The 25,871-nt window shown below is 41.7% G+C and overlaps 1 protein-coding gene across 1 annotated transcript in view; it reads left to right on the plus strand.

Annotated features, from left to right (window-relative positions):
* The window catches only part of ZER1 (zyg-11 related cell cycle regulator), a 1,037,134-nt gene that overhangs the window by 197,594 nt on the left and 813,669 nt on the right, over positions 1–25,871 (plus strand). The window lies entirely within an intron of this gene.

Consider the following 25,871-nt stretch of genomic DNA (forward strand, 5'->3'; position numbering starts at 1 on the left):
ACGGACCACAGAGGCCCAAACCTACCGACGATGCTTCCGTTAAGCCAGTTGTCGGTTCTCCGGTCCTCAGTGAGGCGCTTTCACAGCCCCCGCTTCTGTGGATTTGCAGGCCACTCCCGTGACCCTTTCAAAGTCTGGTATGCCATAAAACTCTTCGACTAAGAATCCTGCGGTTGTCTCTACCTTGGATGGGTCCGGAGCCGCTGAGCAGGCACCGGCTTCCGAGGAAGTACTTCGCACTACCAATTCTCGACACAAACCGATGACTTCTTTCACATCTATCGTTTTTTGAAAACTATCAAGTTTCCAAGACCCAGGATACGAACCACACCCAAGAAACTGATGACCCTCTTTCAGACACCTGCTTCCTTGCCTCAGTCTCAAATGCTTAAAATGGCGGAAGACCTTATCATGCTGATCAGGGGAAGCCAAGCTACCCGTTCCAAAAGAAAAAGAGATCTGTCCCCAGTAGTTTTATCTGAACAGGAGTCTGATGACTCTGATGCATCTGAATATGAGGACATGCAACACCTCTCTGCTTATGAGATTCTGATGCAGAGAAATCCATTCCTTCAGCCTATCCACCCGAGGACTTTTCCTTTGGGGAAACCCTTCATACCTTAAGGGAGCATTTCCAATGGGAATGTCAGGACTACCCTCAGTCTAAAAAGAGACTCAGAGAATTCTTAGATCTTCCACAGCAAAGACCCCTGGTCATTCCCCCAGTCCTGGATGTTGTGGACGATGTTTTCATGGAATCCAGTTTGACTCCTGACACCCTCCCTCCTGCTCTCAGAAAACCAGGCCGGTATTACAGAGTCCCCGACTTACACAAATTTCTTTTCAAAAATCCTACTGCTGACTCTGATAATTTCTCAAGGGTCTAAAGGAATTAAAGCAACCTCTGCTAAGAATCCCACCCCCTCAGATAGGGATTCTCGAGCACTAGACAGATGGAGTAAAAAAGTATACACCTCTGCTACTATTGCTATCAGAGCACTAAATTGTCAGTTCCATATGCTACAATTTCAGCAACATACCATGGAACTCCTCAAGCAAAAAGTGTCTTCCTTTCCTGCTTGTGCAGAAAGTAGGGTTACAAGAGTTAATGCATTCTGCAAGTCAAGTAACTTAAGCACACCTTACACTGTGGTTTTGATGCCCTAGAAGCTTCTTGTAGGGCCACAGTCACCGGTTCTGTCATTAGAAGGCATGCTTGGCTTAAGGAACAGCCCTTGCCAGACCATGTCAAATCTAAATTATTGGATGCACCCTTGCACAAAGACAACTTATTTGGCACCAAGGCAGAGGAGGTCTTAAAAAAGTAGGAAGGAAAAGCTAAATCTATGCAGACAGTTAAGGATTTCCTACAGGTCCAGCCACCCAGGTTCAGCAAGCATTGTCCCTCCAAGCACTGGTCCGTTCCTGTCCCCACCAGGGCAGTTCAGCCCAGTACCCGGGGGAAGCAGACCCCCCAGACAGCCACAGGAAATGCAGAGATCAAAGCAGTGGAGTTACTTCACTTCAAAAGCAGGGAGTTCAAAGCCACCCCCTCATGGTAAGAAAACACAGTGACTCTCCTCCCCCACACCCTCCCTCTGCCCACCTGCACTTGACCCTAGGAGGAAAACTCTCCTTCCACGCAAGCACCTGGGCCACCATTACCAACGACCGCTGGGTCCTTAACATAGTGTCCCAGGGATACAGATTTTCTTTCCACACTCTTCCAACCCCAAAAGGGTTCCCAGATTTACCTCCAAATGAGTGGGCAGAGGCAAAAAAGCAAGTCCTTTCCCTGCTCCCTATGAGGGCAATAGAGCACGTTCCTGCAGAACAGATAGGCCAAGGTTTCTACTCCAGACTTTTCCTGGTACCCAGAAAAGAGTGCACCTGGTGCCCCATCCTCGATCCATCCATTCTAAACACCTTCCTGGTGATACCAAAATTTCAAAATGCTCACCCTCCAGCAACTGCTACCCATGCTCTCCAAGAATGCTTGGCTAGCCACCCTAGACCTAAAAGAGGCCTACCTCCACATTCCTATCAGGAAATCATGCAGGAAATTTCTACGTTTCAGGGCAGGATCTCAGGACTTTCAGTTCTCTGTGCTTCCCTTTGGCTTATCTACGGCTTCCAGTTTTCACAAAATGTCTATTTCCTGCCATTGCTTTTGCAGACAAAGGAATATCCACATTTATCCATACTTTGATGACTGCCTAATTCAGGCAGATAGCCAAGAAAAACTGCTCAAGCACCTGGTCTTTGTAAAGTCCCTACTGACCTCCCTGGGGTACACTATCAACAAAAAGAAATCCAAACTAGTACCCACATAAAGGATTATATTCCTGGGAGCAAGCCTGGACACAGCATCCCAGATGGCATTCGTTACACCAGAAAAGCAAGCTTACCTGACAGCCTGCTTCTCTCAACTAGCCACCAGACCCCAGTTATCTGCAAGGAAAATCCTGCAAGCTCTGGGGTTCATGGCATCTTACATTCTACTCATTCCATATGCCAGACTGCATATGAGGAAACTTCAATGGTACCTAAAAAGCCTTTGGTGTCAACACTGTCAAGACCTCGAAACTCTTATACCAATGATACCTTGCCTAAGGAAAGATTTTCTTTGGTGGGCAGCAGCATGCTCCCACAACAAGGGACTACCTTTCTCACCACCCCCTGCTGCACAGACCCTCACCACAGATGCATCAGACTGTGCCTGGGGTGCACACCTGGACGGCAGGTGCATACAGGGCCAATGGAGCCCACAGCAAATCCATCTGCACATCAACCAAAAAGAGATGTTAGCTGTCCAGCACGCATTGACAGCTTTCAGGCCCCTTCTCTCCCAGGGGCTCTCCTGATCAAAACAGACAACACCACTGTGATGTGGTATATCAACAAGCAGGGAGGGACTCACTCCTACCTGCTATGCAGGCTGACCATGACCCTTTGGCACACAACCTCTGCCATGCAACTCCACCTGTTAGCACAGTTCCTGCCAGGCTCTCTAAACTGTCTGGCAGACCACTTAGCAGAAATCTTCTGGACCCCGCAAGTGGCAGCTAGACCACAGAACCTTCACCCTAATAACTCAGAAATGGAGCACCCTGAAGGTCGACCTCTTTGCCTCCCACGCCAACCATCAGCTCAGCAAGTTCTGCACCAGGGAGCATCACTGCATGGCTTGGAAAGTGGATGCCCTCTCCTTCCCCTGGGTCACTCTCTCGGTCTACGCATTTCCCCCACTACCTCTCATCACCAGGGTACTGCTCAAAATAAGGGAGGAAAAACCAAGGACAATTCTTATTGTCTCAGACTGGCCTCTCCAGCACTGGTACCCACTGCTGTGCAGCCTGTCCCCACTGCCACCATGGCATCTCCCTCAGATCCCAACCCTCCTGACCCAGAGGGAAGGAGAATTCATGCATCCCAATTGCAGACCCTCATTTTGGCAGCCTGGTTTATTCCCTGACCACTGATCAATCTGCCAATCTCAGTAAACAGGTTCTAGATGGTTATATATGAGGCTAGACGCCCTAGCACCAGAAAATCTTATGCTGACAAATGGAAAAGGTTCTGCACCTGGATTCAGGCTAAGGGAGCCAATATGGCACAACCCTCCCTACCTCTCATCCTGGATTACCTAGCTGACGTGCTACACAGTGGTCTCTCCTTTTCCTCTATTAAAATTCATGCCTCTGCTGTCTCTGCTCATTTCCACACTGAGCAACCCCCTTTTCTCACACCGTCTGATCAAACAGTTCCTAAGAGGGGCTAGCAACTTGAGGCCACCCAGAAGAGCACCTGCTTCAGTTTGGGACCTAAACTTTGTGTTGGAAAAGCTCACCCTGCCCCACTTTGAACCAGCATCTTCAACAGAGTTAAAGTTTCTCTCCTGGAAGACAGCTTTTTTTCTGGCTATCACTTCAGCCAGAAGAGTCTCCGAGCTACAAGCACTCATGGCTGTAGAGCCCTTCTTCATCTTCCATGCTGATAGGGTGTCCCTGAGGCCTAACCCATCCTTCATGGCCAAAGTGGTGTCTAGTGTGGCTCGCAAACAATCCATTCATTTGCCCACCTTTTTCTCTAACCCACAAAACAAGGGAGAAAGGATCCTGCACTCTCTAGATGTGCACCGACAGGTCAGATTTTATCTAGACAGGACTAAATTATTCAGAAAGACTGATCAATTACCGGTTAGCTGTGCTGCAGGGGCAGAGGGCAAAGCCATCTCCAAACAAAATATTTCCGAATGGATAGCACACTGCATTAATTTCTGTTACAAGCAACATGGAAAACCTCCCCCTAAGGGGGTCAGGACTCACTCTACCAGACTACCAGAGCAGCCTCCACCTCTGCAGCTTTCCTCAGAGGAGTCCCCACCAGGGACATCCTGGAGGCTGCCACCTGGACATCTTTTCACACTTTCACCAAGCATTACCACCTGCCTATCTTCTCCAAATCCAGGGTTGCTTTGCCACTGCAGTCTTGCAGGGCATCCTAGCCAACGCCTAGTCTCCTTGACTGCCTCCACCCTTTTCCTCAGCTTTGGGAATCAACCCAAATGTGATGACTGCAACAGTGAAACACGAAGAACAAAGTACAGTTGTGTATACTTACCATAAATGTAGATGTTTGAGTGTATTCACTGCTGCAGTCCTGGTTTCCCTCCCTCCATCCCCCTCTTCTTTCTCGCTCTCTCCTTACAAGGAACTTTTTGGTATTTACTTCTACTGGTGGGGTTCTTCCACCATATCCTGGCTCCCACTTGGGGGCTCCTGACAGGGCAAGAAAAACTGATGTAATGGCGTCGGTTGCCTTACTTTATACTACTGATGACCTGATGTCAGTCCTGAAATGACAGCAAACGACACAGAAGTACTAAGCCACTGGTATTTGACTCGGCTGAGGGCTACCCTGGCAAGGGATAACCCAAATGTGATGACTGCAACAGTGAATACACTCAAACTTCTACATTTATGGTAAGTGTACACAACTGTACTTTCTGTATTACATTAGTGATAAATATGAGATCAAAATATAGATATTTTTGGGGACCAGTGCATTAGGATAAAGCATTTAGTATCTTGGAATAGTTTATGGTATTTTATACATGCATTATTTTGTATAGTTCTTACTATCATCTCTAAGGACTTGCATCAAAAATCCTATTCTGTCTTTATATCTTGAACCCCCACCCATCATCATCCTTTTCCGCTTTGATATACATTTTTAGCTGTAATTACATAACTTTAAAGTACTCCTTCATATCAGGTAACCCTTAAAACACATTGTGTTCTATGGGGAGAATCAGCTAATCCCATATCACTTTTGTCCTCTTCCCTTCCTAAATAAATTCCTTCAGCTCTATTCATTGGCATCCACAACCTGTCCTACGGTTGATAAAATATACTTGAATTGTGTATAAGACTAAAGGGACTGAAAACATTTTCATTGTTTGTATACAAATCCATAATCTTGTGTGGCATTTATTTTTCAGACATCCAGGCTAATATCCCTAAAGTGTGGCTGACCAAGTTTACTGATGAGTGCAAGCTGGACACTGTTATCCACTCATTCACTGATACTCAACTTGTTTCAAAAAGGGCTGAAATATGAAGATACCTTCTGTACTAAAAATGGTTTCAAGCTATAGGCAAAAAGTCCAGAATGATAGTGTTTGCCAGAAAAAGCCGTCCTTCATATGTCTTAAGTGGTAGTTTTCTTAAAGCAAATAGTTTCACAAGGAACCTTGATTCTTATGTGGGCAACTTTCTCTCATTTGATCATTGTATTTCCTCCATAGTCAGGAAATCCTTCAGTAAAAGCCTTTATTTATGCATTTATTTATTTTTGTTAAAATCATTGGGACCTTTCCAGTTGAGCAATATGCTTGAATTTGTACATACAAAATGGGGGACTGCATTTGATGATGGATCTAATAAGGGAAGTGAAGTGGTAAGATGAATTCTTTGTATATTCAAGATATTCCCCTCAGAAATTAATTGAGTTTGATGAAAGGGTCCTTCAACTATCCTACTAGACTAACACAACTCTGCTTATACTCCAGTAGCTGAAAAACCCAATTGTATTTGACCTGTATTTCTTCACAAAACCAGTGGCTTTACAAACACTTGTACCAGAGGCCTAAATGTACACAAACAAATAAACAAGACTCACTGAAAAGATAGGCTGCTAACTAAAAGTATTCCCAGCCCATCAAACCTCTACAAGTCAAACAAAGTAATACTTTGTCAGCCTTTATGGACCGTCTTGATGATTGGATGGCTCAGATATAAATTTAAACCAGGATTATTTTCTACAGCCCTGCTTAATTTTGGAGGAGTGTACTAGTATGTACCCATAACAACTGGTAAGAATTTTTAAATGTTTGTACTATTGTGATCATTTGCGTAGTATTATTCCTATGTCCCTAATTAGGAGCTTCTAGTGTCATCATTTGTTTTGAATTATCTTCTGTTTAGTCTCTTCCCATATAGCCCTAGATGCCTTAACAGATTCCTTTTGAATCCATACACCTAATTACCTCATCCTAACACATCTAAGTTTCAGTTTTGCTAAACCAGCGTTTGTGCAGGTCCATAGTTTACCACTTGTAGGTTTACCTTTTTTTCCAGTTATTTTTTTTTATTATTAATAAAGACTTGGAACTGTCTTAAAATGTTCCATAACACCAAAATATCCTTATCTGGATTTATCAAAAACATAGTGGTACTTTTGCAAATAAGGCAAAAGGTTTTCTTGATTATCACACCAGTTATATCACTTAATTTGTGAATGCTTTATTTTCTGTGCTAACTGCTTTAAATATGAAGCAAGTCACAGAGTGGGAAGAGAAGATTAGCAACTGCAAAGTACTAAATGGAAAAAAATCCTCTATTCAAACACATCTTGTCAGAGGAGAAAAAACATCTTACCTTAATTCTTTCCTCCAGCCTTTCTTCTTAACCATATTGTTTTATCAGGGAATACAAATGCTACTATTGTATTACTCATAAAATCCCAGCTGACTCTATTAAATGCTTTCTCTGCATCAGAACTCAAGAGTTGCAGCATTTTCTTACACTCCACTTCCTTCTGTATCACAGTTCTGTTAATGTTATCAAATGTTTGCTTCCTTTCCATGAAACCACATTGATCCATATATATGAATTTTGATAACATTTTTTGCTATTTTCTTAACTTAATTATAGATTTCCCCTCTTGCAGTACTTTCAGCCCTGCTTCCATGTCTGTTTATTTTATTTCTCCTGTGTTTTAAAGTCCATTTTTATTTTGTCTCCACTCTATAGCTATTGCTTCTGAAGTAATTTCTGTTTTATATATCTCACTACCCATTTGTTAAATTCTCCTTTTAAAAAAGTAGGAGAGTGCTAGTGTCTTGTTTTTACATCATTACCCTGCGTCTTTGTTTGGTGCATGTCCTGATGTAGACACTGGATCAGTCTCAAAGCTTTCCGTTAAATACACATGCTTGTGCGAAGTATAATTTCTGTTCAGTTTAGCCCAGTTAGTGTATGTTGAGGAATAGTATGTAAATTCTGTTTGAATTCCTGCTAATGAATTTACATGTTCCGTACCAAATAATCTCATGTATTTATTCAGAAGTTGGGTTCCTCTCTGTCAAGTTCTGTTTAAACAGAGGAACCTGGGAGGGGTGTCCTCTTTCCCCTTTGTTATTTGTGTTATATTTAGAACAACTGACAATCAAAACAAGAGACTCCGTAATTCAAGCATATAGTTGGTACGGCAGTCAAAAAAGTTGGCTTTATTTGCACATAATATTATTTTGTACCTGATAAAACTAGAAAAGGACATGTTAATGTTGTAGAATATTCTGAGACCGTTTCAAGTCTTTTCAAGATACAAAAATAATGAAGGTAAAACAAAGGCAATGGCACTAAAGTATGTACCCACACACAAATTGGTTCAGCAATACCCATATTTATGGGTACATGATAAAGTGAAATACTTAGGAGTATGGGCTAAAAAGGATTCTGTTATGGCAGCTAAGGATATGTGGGAAGAGACTAACGAAAAGATAATGCAAAAACTGAGAAACTGCAAGCTCTGTTTTTATGGATATGGATAGCAGGATGCAAGCAGTGAAAATGTTTTTAGTCCCTTTAGTTTTGTGCACAGGTCAGGAATATTTTTATCAACCAGAGGAGAAGTTGTGGATAGCAGTTAATAACGAGTTGAAAATTTTTATCTGGGAGGGTAAGGGGGAAAGAGTCCAGTGGAATAAGTTGATCCTTCCTATAGAACAATGTGGTTTGGGATTACCTGATTTGAAGAGGTATTTCAGAGTTATACAGTTAAGGCTCTTTTACATAGCACAAGCAGAAAGCTGTATAATTCAGAGTGGAAAGGGATGATGATGAGAAAGTGGAGGTGGGGGCGCTGAAGAAATAAGGGGAAACTGGTATTTTGGATGCATAGGAGACCAACAATAACCATGTAGAATATTATATTCGTAACATAGCAGGAAGTATTCTAGAAGCAAAACCAACACAGGAATGAAGAAAGGAGATTCTACTGATTTAAAAAAAAATAAATAAAAACAAGCAGAAACTTTGTAGTGTGGAGGGTGTGAAGTTCACTCCTTGAAATATGTTATGTACCTAGTTTACTAATAAAATTCTAACTTTAAAATATGTACTACAAAATAATAAAATAGTAGGTAGTCCGCAGTGGAGTTAAAAGTGGAATATCCTTAATTGAAACACACAAGTGATCATAGTTGCGTATATTGAAAAGCATTAAAGACATTCATTAATTTCTATATAATCAGGTTATTTGGAGCAAGGTAGTGGTTACAGAGGGTGGTTCTGTTAAGAGCAATAAAAGCATTAAACTCATTCTTTTAGCCGAGTCCCTCTTCCCCCTTAACACCATAGTGTAAACTGTGACTTTGCTACCTTAGAACTGAAACTTAAAAGCTAGAGGCAAATTAAATATATAATATAAGAACAACTTATTAAGGGTAACATACTAATCCAAACTTTATTAATTAAGAAGTCAACCCACTAACAAAATGACTAACTAATTAACTAACAAAAAGATCTACCACTAAACATCTATCAGAATAAATATTAATAACTTATGAACTGAAACACTTTTAACAAAGATTGCTTTTGCACCAAATAAATACTTCATCAGGTTTGCTTGTAAAAAACATATAATATTAATGAACATGTGTATAACTCTACAAGTGAACACCTAAGTAGGCTAAAAACCATAGCTATAATTGCTAAGGTGGAACTACAGTGAAAAATGTTAGAAATAGTGAAAATGTTAGAAATAAAGCATTAAGGCCCTGGGATCTGTTCAAGTGTGGCATCTAACTAAAAAAAACACTTAGTTTAAATGAGTAAATGTATCAGAAAACAGTACCAACATCAAGTTATTTTCATTGTAAAATATGTACAATGATATTTGTTTATAACAATATTAGCATGTAATGTCAACATTGATCAGTCCCATATCAGACTTTTAATATTAATAGTCTTTTAAACAGTGAGGCAGTTTTCTGAGTTCTAGTACGCTTTTTATGGAGCAATAATAATTAAGCCCTGGTTTTCTAAAAGAGTTCAGTTTCAGCTGCCACAGTAGTTGACATTTTTCTAAATGATTAGGGATATCTCCTTCCAGTTCCAAGAGATTCTACTGATAGGGATGACAATAGTTAGGGGTACAGAGAATAGGCACGAGGAGGGCTGGAATTTACTGGAGAAAACTGGCAAAGAAACCAAGGTATTGGGAGCAAGTAATTAGAGAGGGAAAGGTAGTAGAATGGGAAGAGGCCAAGAATGCATTTGCACTGCAGGCTAAAGATTGCCCTCCCTATCAAAGATTGATATCAGAGTATAGGCAAAGAGAAAGGAATAGGGGGATTTTAAGTGAAAGACCAGTACTGGTAGAGTTTTTAGTAGAATACAGAATAGAAGCTGCTGTTAGAAAGGGATAATTAGAAGGCCATATCAAATATTGCATGATAACTATAGGAATCAATCAGAGGAAGTTAGGATTGGTAAGAGAGACTGGATAAGCAATTCACATAGGAACAATGGGAGGATATATGTATGGCTTCCAAATATAAGTCTGATGAAGTCCCGAATGGTGGGATGAAAGCGCTTAACTGTGTTTGTTCCTTCAATACAAGTTTTTTATTTATCAGACTTGCAGTTTCATGTTTATCATTTCATCATTGATCTACATTACAGTTTGTGCTTGGACTCTCTGGTTGTTTAAACCAGAATACATCAGCTTGAAGGGTGTTGTGCTACTACATCTATTGCAGTTATTGCAGTGTGATACTATCACACAAGCTAAGGGGGCTACCTATTCTCTTCACCTGAAGTCACCCATGGTACTATGTGAGCCTTTTGCTTCTTCCATGGCTCCCAAATATGCAACGAAGTCTAGATGATTTATGATTTTTGCTTGGAATTGTTTGCATAGGTATTTTTATACCATAAGCTGACTTCTAAGAATATTTCCTTAGCTAGACTGAAAATGTTGGAGGTGTGATGGGGAAGAAAGAGGTAATTAGGAACACATTTTTTGGGAGTGTAATGAGTTGGTAGACCTTAAAAATTCCCTGCAGACCACTGTGTCAGAAATATTGAGCAATGTGAGCAAATCAGTATGAGGAAATTATTTTTTTTTTTTGAGCTGTGATACAGAATCGGAATTGCACAGACATAGAAAGACCTTGCTGAGTTTAATTCTGGTGGCTGCAAAAAAAAGTTACTAGAAAATGGAAATCAAAGTATAGTACTAGAAGTAGTGAATATCATAACACAAATAAAAGAACTGGAAGTGGGATCTTTAGAAAAGAGTAGGAGCAAATTACATAGAAAAAATGGGAATTGTAGGAACAGTACATGCAGAATAATGTTTTGGAAGAAGATTGAGATTTAACAGAAGGCAGGAATTGAATAAATTATGTAATGTTCGATTGACAATGACTGTGTAGAAGATTATATGTGATGTATAATGTTTGCAACTGAAAATATGTCAATATGGTTTGCATTCATTTGTATTAATGTATGATTGTTTATAAGTGATAATTCAATAACGATATTTCTTGTTTAAAATATATATATTCAGAAATCTACCCCCTCTCATATTTTCCCTTCTAGGTCCAACAGTATGTCCTAACTGTAGCAAGTTAGGTTCTTGGCCCCATCCCTAAATAATATTTTTTGCTAACAGCTTGTTAAGTCTCTGAAATGTCTCTATGTTTTGGGTAACAGTAGTTTTAAGGGCAGTGTAAATATATGTCAGCATAATTTTCCGACTATGACAGTAACTCTTTGCTACCACAGTTCTCCTCCTCTGTTGTCCTCTTCTGTTACTTTTGGAGTCCCATTTCACAGTCATTATTACTCCAGCTGTCCCTGATATGCTGCTGAACATTTTCCATAAAATACTTTTTTGTCAAATTCACATGCTCATTCTATCCTAATGCATCTCTACTAACATTGTTCCTTGCAACCTATACTACTACTTAATATAATTCCGTACGCTTTGCTTTTGTCCCTGTAAAACCATTTACCTTCTATGTTAACACAATAGTCATCGTGGTAAAAAGCTATTACTTTGTTATATAATCCATGATGGTTCTTTTGAATATATGTTTCTATCTTGCAGCTTACATGCACACACTAATGACCAGCAGACTGATCTTGTATGTAGCTGCTGCTTCTCATCTGAATTTGAGACATTGAAACAGTTGTGTGGACTTTTCACTTCAGTAAAGATACTTGAGAAACAAAAAATTAATAAGTAAGTACATTTTCAAAACCTCCAATTTCTTTTAACTCACAGCAAACAGAGTAAGAGCTTTTACCCCAAATTGACAACAATACCCAGTAGTATTACCTATTCTAAAGTTAAGGTTAACCATGGTAATGCTTATGCTAAAGCCTGTGTTCCCACTTTCGCAAATTGCTATTTATTCTTATCTTTATTATCCTCCCGGATATTTTTATTTACTTACTATGTATCCACTGGGTAGGTGGACTGGTCTGTTGACCCTTTTCGGCCAGGATCTGAGCTCAAAGAGCATGAAATACATCACAAACTTTCAGGAATATTATATAGTAAACTCTCAGTTAACTGGAACTCAAGCAATCCGCAAAAAAAAAAATATCGAAGAAATACAGTACAATTTTCTTGTATTGCACTTTCTGCCCCCCCCCCCACACACACACACACAAGAACATACTTTACATTTTTAGAGTTTTAAATAAATTCAATCTCTTCTCAACCTCAGAGCAAGTCAAATCAAACAAGTAGTATAGGGTACAGTATTAGTCAGGCCTATTTTTAATAGTAACTCTCAGACAACCAGAAACTACAGTTATCCGACATCTACCAAATCCCCATGGGTACCGGTTAACTGAGAGTTTACTGTATACAAAATGAGTGCACAGCAAAATTGAGAACATAGTAGGATTGAATATAGATACAGTAACATTAAAAGATCCAGTCAGAGTACATTTAAAAAAGATACATACAAAATGCAAGCTGAGATGTGCAATCATATAATACAAAAACTCCTGTGTACATGCGAAATGTATGATAACATCTGAAACGTGAAATATTTGTCTAAATATGAAAAATGACTTACATGCTTTTAGTAAATATTAGTTTAAGGAATGTACCTTGGCTAATCTTAAATAAATGAAGTAGTGTCTGTTATATTTAATGGGTTGAAGTAATAAGGCTACTGTGGACTGTACTGCTTGTATTAACTATTCACTTCCCATAGTTTCAACCCTCATTTCTCGCTTTACTTTTTATTTTCATTGAACTGCTTGTCAATAGCCCTTTAAAAGTTATTTATGTTGTACTTTGCAGTTTTTAGTCAGAAGACACTATTCAGACCTCTCATGCAGGTTGCTTGTTTCCAACCAAAGGCAGGTGCTTGTGGAAACACCAGCTAGATACTTTACAGATGAAAGAAAAAAATACTATGTTCATGTTTTCATCATTGTTCTCATTTTAAGACTTTTTGTTTAAAAAACATTGTAACTTAAGCTAAGAGCACCAGTCTTGACATTGTCCTGTGTGAAAACCAGGGAAGATATTATCTTAATTCTGTGTATTGTAAGATTAGTACACATTTGCATCCCCTTAACAACCAAATGCCACACTACATTAACTTTAGCTTGTTTCTTTCTAACCTTTCTTATCTTGTTGCAGTGTAAAGAATGGATAAATTGCAACTAAGAAACAATTCTAAAATATTCAGCAATCCGTGGTAGAACTCTCCCCCACTTCTCATTTAAAACACCTCTGACTGTTTGCTATACAGAGCTACTTTATGAAGTAGTATAGGATTTGCATCTGAAAACTTTTGTACAAATATTGATGAGAACAATAACTATTTTACTTATGGTTACTTCTTCAATCCCTCCAGGGCCCTTTTAAATATCAATGACATAAAGTTGGATTTATGCTCTAAAGTTATTCTACAAGTTTAACATAGTCAATAAACTTCCAGTCTTTTTCAGACACTTCTTTTAGAACCACAGATTGTTGGTTTAGTCCTTGCACTGGAAAACTTGTGGAGTGGTCACCTTAGGCACCTGCATCATCTAGCAACAATCAGTCTGTTGTAGCTTGAGACCCTTCCCTCATTTGCTACCCCTTATTGACTCTCCAGATATCTTTGCTGACATTTTGCATCAATGGCATCTCACATTAGCTCAAGGTTGGGGATTTTTCATTATTGCCTGAAGGATAGATAAGTGTTTTTTGTTTGATCTAGGTATTACTTGTCTATTTTCTATCAGGAAACTTTCTCTCTCTCAGTTTCAAATATTTAACCCTAACTTTACCCCCCTTCATTCTCTTTCTTCCTGTTATTTTTATTTGTAAGATTTACAGTTTGTCTAGATAGTGATAGCCTGCCTAGGCATCCAAAAATACTATCTTTTTTGTTGCTCTGTAAAGTGCTATGTTGATTACGCCACTGGTTTTAGAACTCTTTGATTGTCCTGAGCATGTTTTATATTGAATTGTTGATCAGCATGGTGTAATGTTGATTAGGCCACTGTTTTTCTTCACTTGGTACTTTTTGTAGTCCACAAATAGTGGTCTTCTTTAGAAGGATTATTGATGCTTGTGGTCTCCTTGACTTTATTGTACCTGTAGTTTTTCTGTGTGCCATTATGAAAAGCAAAGCTACTGGTTTCAGCAAATACAAGAAGTGTAGGCATAAGATCCCACCCCAAGATCTGTATGAGCTCTATGTTGTGTACTTTGGGATCGGGCTTCTTGATGCTGACTGCTCTAGCTGCAGAAAGTTTAGCTGTGGAACTCCATTAAGTAGATGCAACAAGCTAGCCCTTAAAGGGTTGCTGCAGTCAGATGCAACCAATGAAAAGAAGAAAGACTGGCCCAAAAAAAACATAAAAAGGAAGGAGAAAAGAAGGGTATTTGAAACAAAACCGTCCATAGCAGAGAAACCTTCTCTAGCCAAAGTGGCAAGAATTTCAGTTTATCCTTTATTCCGGCTGAGACTCTCCATGGTTTCCACATTGGCATGTCCCTCTTCACCACTTCGCAATCATCAGAGCAAATGGATTTTGATCCAAGGAGGAAGACGGGAAGCTTCTCCTCAGAGGAGGAGCTTTCACATTTGTTATCTTTTAGACCATCAGCAGCAGCTTCATTTCTACTTTCAAGGTCCCTTCAGAGCCTTAGTTAGCTTAGCTGGGGCAAGATTATATCAATATGTGTGAATGCTTCAGCTTCAAAGTGGTGTTCTGTCTGCCCCTCTGATGTCCTTCATGGATGCATCTGCAGTCATAACAAGTGGGTTGTCCTGTCGTCAGGCAGCCCTGCAGTCGGCCGGCCGGACCATTCCAAAGGTCGGGCCCGGCTGATGTCACCCACTCACCCGACATGTCATCTTCTGTTGGTCTTAAAAATAGCATATCAGCCGACGCCATTTTCCTCAGTCTTTCTTGTCCAGGGTGGCAAGAGAAGAAATCCCACCTTGTATTTTTTCCCCTTCCTTCCCTAGACCCAATTTAGGCAAAGGGAGTAATTGAATCAACCTGGAAACAAGAAAAAAATCCCACCTTTTATTGTTTTCCTTCCTTACCTAAGCCCATTTTCAGTAATGAGAGTAATTGAATCAGTCAGGGAACCTGTGCCAATATGTTTGGCTCCATCAGATTCCTTTCTTTGTTGGCAAAGCCCTCAGTGTCATTTGGGTCAACCCCAAAAGCATTGGTGCTGATACCTATTAAGCTAGAGGGGGTCAACACTGAGAGCCACTCTACTCTGGCATCTGCACCAAACCTTTCTGGTCCCTTATTGGTGTCTTCTGTATTAGACTTTGACTCCCATTGGGAAGTCTTCCTTTGTGACATTAGATCTGGCATCATTTGTACTGGCAGTTTATGTCAAAGTCTCTGTCCCCTTGACATCAGTAACAATGACTTTGGTCCTGAGTACATAGGTGGAGTTATCAAGGGGACCAGGCCAAGTCCTGAAGAAGGAGCAGGCATTTACCCAGCTGATTCTACCTGAAAAACATGGAAACTGATCCTTTCCACTACACATCATCCTTGCTCCCTCAGGACAGAGTATCTCATGTGCTATCCAGTTTCCCCAGGTCTGGGCTTCCTTCTCGTAGTGAGACCTGGGATGAATCCCGTCTGACCCCTCCTAAAAAGAGGACATGCAAAATAAAAAGCATTTAGACTGCCCTTCAGAGTCTCGTTCCCCAAACATAGGCTTTGATAAAAAAGTGATTTCCTCACAGTCCCTTCCTAAGGGCCCCACATTTGGTGAGGCTTTAGAAATAATGCAGAGGGGATCTTGGTCATTAATCCCACCTCTGCTGAAGAAGAGGTCTTGCAAGAAGAGTACCGGTCCTCCCTCACAGCCGCATGGCTAGTGCCCCCACCAGATAAAGTGATTAACATGGCCTGTTTAAAAACCTGGAATGAGCCCGGCATTACAGAACATATTTCTCATGAGCCAGACAGAGTGCTTCATATCCCCCAAGACTAGGTCCATTGGAGCAATGGGTCCTCTTGTAGATGCTGTTGCAGTCTTAGCAGACACCCAGAAGGAAGTCTCACAGGATGCTCAGGCCACACATTCTCCTAATAAAAGATCTCAGATGATGGGTAGGCTAAGGGAGCATGTTTGTCTCAAGTACTTCTTCACTTCAAATAGGTATTGATTGTGGGTGCTGTCATCAGTTTGGGGCAAACACTCCTATCTGGAGGGGTAAACTTCATTGTTTGAAAACATGCATGGTTTTGAATGTTTGTTGCAAGTTGAAAAGGGATGGGAGGATGTTCTTCGTGTTTCGCTGTTGCAGTCATCACATTTGGGTTATCCCTGCCAGGGTAGCCCTCGGCTGGCCCAAATACCAGAGACTTAGTATTTTTGCATCAGTTCCTGTCGCTTGAAGACTGACATGAGGTCGTCAGTAGTTTAAAGTAAGGCAGCCGACCCTATTACGTCAGTCTTTCTTGCCTGGAGCCCGAAGCAGAAGCCATTCGCATGAGTGCCGGTTGGCCACTACCCGAGTTTCGTCTACCGAATTGAAGTTGAAGTCTTCTAAAGCTAAGTACCCCGTTGGGGATCCTTTTTTCTTGCACTGACCAATGTCAGAAAAAGTTAATAATTGTCTCGCCTGTGGAAAACAAATACCACACTGAGACTTCCACTCTTACTGCGTCACTTATTTAGGCCTAGACTACGATGTCCCTCGTTGTCGCTTCTATGCTTTGTTCAACGCCAGAACTATCTGTCGTCGGGCCCTTATTGTAGCCAGATATTTTCGCTTACAGTCCTTGAATTCTGATATGGCTTCAGTAAGCCAACCGACAGTGGATCTTCTGAAAAAACATAAAGATAAAGACAGAGACAGACCGCACAGGTCCAAACCTACCAACGACGCTTCTGTTAAGCTAGTCGTCAGTTCTCTGGTACTCAGTGAGGCGCTTTCGCAGCCCCTGATGCCTGCTTCTGTTGATTCGCAGGCCGCTACCGAGACCCTTTTGGAGTCCGGTGTGCCGCAAAACTTTTCTTCGACTAAAGATCCTGTGGTCGTCTCACCCTCGGATGGGTCCGTGGGTCCGGACCAGCTGAGCAGGCACCGGCTTCCATGGAAGTCCTTCACAAATCTCAACACAAACTGACGTCTTCTTTCGCGACTACCGTTCTTTCTAAAACTACAGAGTTTCTTAGGCCCAGGGTACGAACTACACCCAAAAAAACGACGACCCACTCTCAGGCTCCTGCTACCTTGCCTCAGTCTCAAATGCTTAAAATGGCAGAAGACCTTATCATGCTAATCCGGGGAGGCCCAGCTACCCCCTCCAAAAGGAAAAGAGATATGTCCCCTGTAGTTTTGTCTGAACAAGAGTCAGATGAATCTGATGCATCTGAATATGAAGACATGCAACTCCTCTCCACTTACGAGGATTCTGATGCAGAGGATTCTATTCCTTCAGCCTCTCCCCCAGAGGATTTTTCCTTTGGGGAAACCTTGCATACCTTAAGGGAGCATTTCCAATGGGAGAGTCAGGACTACCCTTAGTCTGAAAAGAGACTCAGGGAATTCCTAAATCTTCCACAACACATACCCTTAGCCATCCCCCCAGTCCTGGATGTTATGGAGGATGTTTTCTTGAATCCAGCTTGACTCTTGATGCCCTTCCACCTGCTCCCAGAAAACCAGAGAGGTACTATAGAGTCCCTGTCTAACACAAATATCTTTTTAAAAATCCTACAGCTGACCCTGAGGTCATCTCTCAAGGGCCAAAAGGGATTAAAGCAACCTCTGCTAAGAATCCCACCCCCTCAGACAGGGATTCACGAGCATTGGACAGATGGGGTAAAAAAGTATACACCTCCGCTACTCTTGCTATCAGGGCACTAAATTGTCAGTTCCATATAATTTCAGCAACATACCTTGGAACTCCTTAAACAAAAAATGTCTTCCTTTCCTGCTTGGGCAAAATCTAAAGATTTACAAGATTTAATGCATTCTGCAAATCAAGTAGCTAAACACACCTTGCACTGTGGTTTTGATGCCCTAGAAGCTTCTTGCAGGGCAGCAGTCACTGGATCTGTCATTAGAAGGCATGCATTGCTTAAGGAACAGCCCCTTCCAGACCATGTCAAATCTAAATTGTTGGATGACCACTAGCACAAAGATAACTTATTTGGCACTAAGGCAGAAGAGGTCTTAAAAAAGATGGAAGAAAAAGCAAAATCTATGCAAACAGTTGAGGGTTTCTTTCAGGTCCAGCCCCCTAGGTTCAGCAGACATTGTCCCTCCAAGCACTGGTCCTTTCCTGCTGCCAGTAAACCATCCCAGCCGAGGTCCAGTGGAAGCAGACCCCACAGACAGCAGACCCAGGGAATGCAGCGATCTAAGCAGTGGACTACCTCCACTTCAAAACCAGGGAGTTCTAAGCCACCCCCTTATGGTAAGAACTCACAATGACTCACCACCTCCACCCCCTCCCTCTGCCCACCTTCACTTAATCCTAGGAGGAAAACTCTTTTTTCACTCAAGCAACTGGACCACCATTACCAAGGACCACTGGGTTCTGAACATCATGTCTCAGGGATACATATTTTCCTTTCACACCCTTCCAACCCCAAAAGGGTTCCCAAATCTACCACCAAATCAGTGGGCAGAGGCTCAAAAGCAAATCCTTTCCCTGCTGTCTATGAGGGCAATAGAGCACGTTCCTGCAGAACAGATAGGCCAAGGTTTCTACTCTAGACTATTTGTGGTGCCCAGAAAAGAGGGTACCTGGCACCCCATCCTCGATCTAGCCATTCTAAACACCTTCCTGGAGATCCCAAAATTCAAAATGCTCACCTTACAGCAGCTGCTACCCATGTTCTCCAAGGATACTTGTTTAGCCACCCTAGAACTAAAAGAGGCCTACCTCCACATTCCTATCAGGGAATCATGCAGGAAATATCTCTGCTTCAGGGCATTATCTCAACACTTTCAGTTCTCTGCGCTTCCCTTTGGCTTATCTACTGCTCTCAGAGTTTTCACAAAATGTCTGGGTCCGGCCATTGCCTTTTGCAGACAAAGAAATATTTAGATTTACCCATACTTAGATGACTGCCTTATTCAGGCAGACAGCCAGGAAAAGATGCTCAAGCACCTGGCTTTTGTAAAGACCCTACTAACCTATCTACTGACACAATCAACAAAAAGAAATCCAAACAGGTGCCCACACAAAGGATAATATTCCTGGGAGCAAGTCTGGATACAGCATCCCAGATGGCATACCTCACTCCAGAGAAACAAATTTTCCTGACAGACTACTTCTCTCAACTAGCCACCAGGCCCCAGCTTAACTGTAAGGAAGATCCTGCAAGCTCTGGGGTTCATGGTATCTTGCAGACTGCATATGGAAACGTCAATAGTACCTAAAGAGCCTTTGGTGCCAACACTTTCAGGACATGGAAACTCTTCTACCTATAATTCCTTGCCTCAGAAAAGATTTTCTGTGGTGGGCAGCAGCATGTTCCCATAACAAGGGAATGCCTTTCTCCCCACCCCCTGCTGCCTAGACCCTCAACACAGACACATCAGACTATGCTTGGGGTGTCCACCTGGACGGCAGGTGCATACAGGGCCAATGGAGCCCACATCAAATCCCTCTGCACATCAGTCAAAAAGAGATGATGGCTGTGCAGTACACCTTGATAGCTTTCAAGCCCCTTCTCTCTCCAGGGGCTCTCCTGATCAAACCAGACAACACTACTGTGATATGGTACATCAGCAAGCAGGGAGGGACTCGCTCCTACCCTTTATGCAGGCTGGCCATGACCCTTTGGCACACAGCCTCTGCCATGCAACTACACCTGTTAGCACAATTCCTACCAGGCTCTCTCAACTCTGTCAGATCAATTAACCAGAAATCTTCTGTACCCACACAAGTGGCAACTCAACAGATGTACCTTCACCCTAATAACTCAGAAATGGGGAACCCTGAAGGTCGACCTCTTTGCCTCCCACACCAACCATCAGTTCAGCAAATTCTGCACCAGAGAGCAGCACTGCATGGCTAGGAAAGTGGATGCCCTGTCTTTCCCCTGGGTCAATCTATCAGTCTATGCCTTTCCTCTCCCCCCCTTTCATCCTCAGGGTACTGCTCAAAATAAGGGAGGAAAAACCAAAGACCATTCTGATAGCTTCAGACTGGCCCCGGCAGCACTGGTACCCCTTGCTGCGCAGCCTCTCCCCGCTCCCCCTGGCATCTTCCTCAGATTCCAAACCTCCTGACCCAGAGGGATGGGGAAATCATGCATACCCAATTGCAGATTCTCAATTTGGCAGCTTGGCCTATTCCCTAACCCCAAACCAATCTACCAACCTCAGTAAACAAGTTCTGGATGTTATCCATGAGGCCAGACGTCCTAACAGCAGAAAGTCTTATGCAGGCAAATGGAAAAGGTTCTGCACCTGGGTCCAGGCTAAGAGAGCCAATACAGCACAGCCCTCCCTCCCTCTCATCCTGGATTACTTAGCTGACCTACTACACAGTGGCCTCTCTTTTTCCTCTATAAAAATTCATGCCTCTGCCATTTCTGCGCTTTTTTTCCACTGAGCAGCCACTTTTCTCACGCCCTCTGATCAGACAGTTCCTAAGAGGGGCTAGCAACTTAAGGCCACCCAGAAGGGCACCAACACCAGCTTGGGACCTTAACTTTGTTTGGGAAAAGCTCACCCTGCCCCCTTTCGAACCAGCTTCTTTTGCAGAGCTAAAATTTCTCTCCTGGAAAACAGCATTCCTTCTGGCCATCACTTCAGCCAGAAGAGTCTCTGAGCTGCAAGCACTCATGGCTGTGGAACCCTTCATCATTTTCCATGCAAACAGGGTATCCCTCAGAACTAACTCATCCTTTATGCCCAAAGTGGTTTCCAGTGTGTGTCTCAACCAATCCATTCATTTGCCCACCTTTTTTCCCAATCTCCAGAACAAGGGGGAAAGGATTCTTCACTCTCTAGATGTGCGCAGACAGCTCAGATTCTATCTTGACAGGACTAAATCCTTCAGAAAGTCTGATCAATTGCTGGTTAGCTTTGCTACAGGGACAGAAGGCAAAGCCATCTCCAAACAAACCATTTCAAAATGGATAGCACACTGCAGCCATTTCTACTACAACCAGCATGGAAAGCCTCCCCCCAAGGGGGTTAGGACACACTTCACCAGTGCAGCCTCCACCTCTGCAGCCTTCTTCAGGGAAGTCCCTACCAGGGACATCATGGAGGCTGCTACCTGAACATCTGTTCACACTTTTACCAAGCATTACCACATGCCTCTCTTCTCCAAATCCAGGGCAGGGTTTGTCTCTGCAGTCTTGCAGTGCATCCTAGCCAGGTCCTAGTTGCATTGACTTGCCTTCACCCTTTTCCTTACCATTGGGAATCAACCCAAATGTGATGACTGCAACAGTGAAACACAAAGAACATAGTAAAGTTGTGTACACTTCCCATAAATGTAGATGCTTGAGTGTATTCACTGTTTCAGTCCAGGTTTCCCTCCCTCCATCCCCCTTTCTTCTCTTTCTCCTTCATTACCATTCTAACTTGTTCTCCTTAACTTACTAGGGAATTTTGGTATGTATTTTCCACTGGTGGGGTTTCTTCCACCAGAACCTGGCCTCCTACTTGGGAGCTCCTGATAGGTTAGGGCAAGAAAAACTGAAGTAATGGCATCAACTGCGTTACTTTATACTACTGATGATGTGACGTCAGTCTCCAAGCAACAGCAACTGATGCAGAAATACTAAGTCTCTAGTATTTGGGCCGGCCAAGGGCTACCCTGGTAGGGATAATCCAAATGTGATGACTGCAACAGTGAATACACTCAAACATCTACATTTATGGTAAGTGTACACAACTGTAATTTCTGAAACCTTATTTAGTTTTTGTTTGGGTGTTTTCATTTTAGCAAATAAATATTGAAATATGTGATATAGCCTTAGATGGAGATGAGAAGAAGCAGTTGCATAAGAGATTAGCTTGCCAAGCATCAGTGTGTGTGCATGTAAGCTAAAAGTTGGAAATATATATTTAAAATAATGGTCCCATATAATAGGTGGGAATAATAGCTTTCTGTCATAATGGCTACTATGTCCATATTATTATGGAATGTAAATGGTGTTACAGGTGTAGTCAAAAAGCAGAGAGTAGTTAATTATATTAAGAAATGCAGGATGCAAGTAAATGTTGCAGGACACTTTTTTGGATAGGAATGAGTATGGGATTAACAAAGTGAAGTTAGCATGTGTTATAGATGGGCTTCACACCAAGTCACTTAAACTGTTAGTAAGTCTTTTGGAGTGTGGCCCTAATGTTAATGCTATTGCTGTCAAAAAAGCTATTTTTAAAAAAAATGGAAATCAAAATCTAAACCAGCTATAATTGAAGTACTCTGTGTTGTAAAGGAGACAAAATAACTGGAGGATGGCATCTTTAGAAATGGGAAGAAGCATGTAACATAGAAATAAATGGAATTTGAGAGAGCAATACATGCACAATCATTTCCAGAAGGAGGAGGAGTTAGGTTTAAGTGAAGGTAGAGCTTGAGCAATTTATGCAATGTTGGCATGAATGATAATTGTTAAAAACAAAACATATGTATACAGCATGAACAAAGTTACTGTTGTGTATTTCTCTTCAGGTAATGTATGTGTGCCTGTGTAATTCTCTATTTAATAAAGATGCTTAAAAAAAGAGTAAAAATCTTAAAAATGTAACAAACCTGAGAAAATAATATGTAAAATCCAGTTAAAACTGAACCTGAAAGTACTTGCAAAAATCAGGGACAATACAAACTTAAAATATATAGTGCATATTAATGGACAGCAGATAGTCCTTGTTATGTGTGAGGGTTAAACAGAACTGTATGATCTTGACCAAGGAAAAAAAAAAACACTAAATAAAAACCTAACTCAAAATCTTTGTCAGATGCCAGGACATGCAGTCTACTCAACAGAGAATGAGTGACCGACTAAATTTAAACCAGTAGTCATTTGTCTTAGACCCTCTTGTAAGATTGTAGTGTCTCGAGGGGATTCTGTGGCTGCTTCTAACTTGCAATCATCTGCAACCTTAGTCAAATAGAAATCCTTGACATCAGCATTAACTTCTGTGAATTACATGCCAAAGAAGAGTAGGCCTAGCACGGAGCCACAAGGGACTCCGCCGGTGACTACTCTTTGTGAAAAGGGTTTCACCTGTGCTAATTGTGTGGAATCCTGTCTGTGAGCCAGCTGGCTGTCTAGAATGTTGTATAGGTTTTATGCCCACTCAGTTATGTAAGTTTGTTTGCAATGCTTGAGTGGGGAATTGTGTCAGATGCCTTAGCCAGTTCAAGGTAGGCAGTATGCACCATTTTTCCCTCATCTTTTATCTTGGTGACCTTCTCCGAGAGGTCCATCTGGTTTAGTAGCCATGACCTTCCTTTGACAAAACCAAACTGGGTTGGGTCCAGTGTCTGAAGGTTTCCTATGTCTCTTTTTGATAATTTCCTTGATAATTCACTCCATGGCTTTGTATACCAGGCAGGTTAGACTAGTATGTCAATAGTTTCCAGGGTCTGCTGATGTTCCACCCTTATGAAGAGGGATGACCATTGCAGTCCATCATTCTTGTGGCACAAAACATGTTCTGAGACTGTAGTTAAATAGTGACTCCAGTGACCCTGATGAATCATATTTTAAGCTATTCAGAATGCATTCCAGGATATTATCAGATCCAGCTGAGGCTGTGTTTATGGCCTTTGCGAACACAGCCAGGACCTGCGAACTATTAGTAGTTAGTGGGGTTATGTTTGAAGGTATTTTCTGGGAGGGTGGCTGATGGTGAGTGGGAGGTAAAGTTGGAACTGAATTTGTCAGCCAGCAGATCCACTGTATCACTTGGTTCAGTGAATTTGGTGCCATTCACCACCAGTTCGGCACAGTGTTGTCGGTGGTTTCTGACATAATTGAAGTAGGTTTTATGGTTAGTTGTCTTTTTCCTTTGAGGCTGTCTTGACCTTCAGAATCGGCTTTCTTGGTCTTAATAAGCTTTCTTAGTTTGTTTAGTTTGATGAGTGAGTTCATATCTTTTGGGGAGTTACACTTCCTGATTTTAGCCATGACTTTTTTCCTTTTGATGTATAACTTGTTTAATTTAGGGTTCCACGTGGATTATTTAGAGTTAGTTTTGTGCTTACTTCTGGTAGGGTATAGTAGCCTAAGTGTGGCCATTGATATGATTGTACAGTTTCTGTGAACAATTCCACATAGGTTGTTGTGTTGTCTTAGTTTGGAGGGGGCTTTAATTTTGACAACCTATCACTTAATAAAAGCTAGAGTTTGCTTTGGAATAGTTTCTAACTGTTACAGGGTTTACTGGTATTAACATATTGATTCTTATTTCAGAGAAGACAGCTCTGTGATCAGTCCTTACCAGGGAAGATGTGATATTGGAGGTGGAGTGGGGGTGTAGCATTGCCCCATATTTGTGAGTATCAGGTCTAATATATCAGAACCTCTAGTAGGTGTATCCACTGTCTGGTCAAGGATGCTTGTGTTTACAAAGTCCAGACATCTCTGTGACTGCAAATTTAAGGCTGTATAGGATTTCCGGACTATAGAAGGATAGTTTAAGTTCTCAATGAGTAAGGTGTTTGGTTGAATGTTGAGTGACTCCATTAGGTCTGCGTATGAGCTATGAGTTTTGTGAGACATAGAGGTTGACCTTGGTTTGCTAAGATATGGTATAGGACTTTGTTTACAGTAATTTGCAAGTGGAGAGAAAGATAGGGCCGCGGTGGTGCAGCAGTTAACGTTGTCACCTCACAGCAAGAGGTTCTCCGGTTCGATTCTCGGCTGGAGCGCCTTCTGTGTGGAGTCTGCATGTCCTCCCCGCGGTCGAGTGACATTTAAAGACATACAGGTAGGTGCGTGTGTGAATGGGTGTGTCTTCTTTGAAGGTTGGGTGTTGAGCTGACACCTCGGCACTGTAAAAATCCACTGCCAATCATTAGTGAACCAGATATACGCTGTGGCGACCCCTAACTGGGAAAAGCCGAAAGACATTAGTTTAGATAACTGCAGAATAAATACTACACTGGAGAGGGCCCACCACTGGTTCATTTGGTGCCTTATTAGTTAGCAGTTTTATATTCTGAGAGTGCCAGCAAGTTTCACAATCTGGATCTGTTGTATAGCCAATCTGCAGTCCAGTGGATAACAGAAATTTATATTGTTTGATTTTTCAATGATATCAGCAAAGGGGATAGTACCAGAAACCGTGGCCAGGTCAGAGTTAGCAGAGTGCACCACTGTCCACAGTCACTGTAACCTTTTATATAAAGCTTTTTAGGTTTAGGAGACCAGACTTTTCTCATCACATATCAAAACAAATGAGGTCCATATTGTTTAAGTTGCCTATGTTTACATAAATGAGTTTTGTTCACATATACTCCATGGCTTTACATACATGGCTGGTCAGGATGATGGGCTTGTATTGACCTAGGTCAGTAGGGAAGTCACCCTTCTGCAGGGATATCATTGTGGCTATTCTCCAAGAGTCAATCACAAAACATGTGACTAGGCTAAGATTCAGCAGTTTAAATACTGATTTAGATAGTACATTCTTGGTGCTGATGACTGTGCAGCCTGGTATGTTGTCTGGTCCCATGGAAATATTGCTTTTAGCCTTTGATAGGGTTTTCAAGACTTATTCCAAAGTGATTTCAAAAGTAAACTAAATGTTCATGGATAGTGGGGGCAGCAGTATTGGTAAGTAAGGTAAAGTTAGCATTAAC

This window comes from Protopterus annectens, chromosome 16.part0 (assembly GCF_019279795.1).
Source record: "Protopterus annectens isolate FY-2018-M chromosome 16.part0, PAN1.0, whole genome shotgun sequence".
NCBI classification, from domain to species: Eukaryota; Metazoa; Chordata; order Ceratodontiformes; family Protopteridae; genus Protopterus; species Protopterus annectens.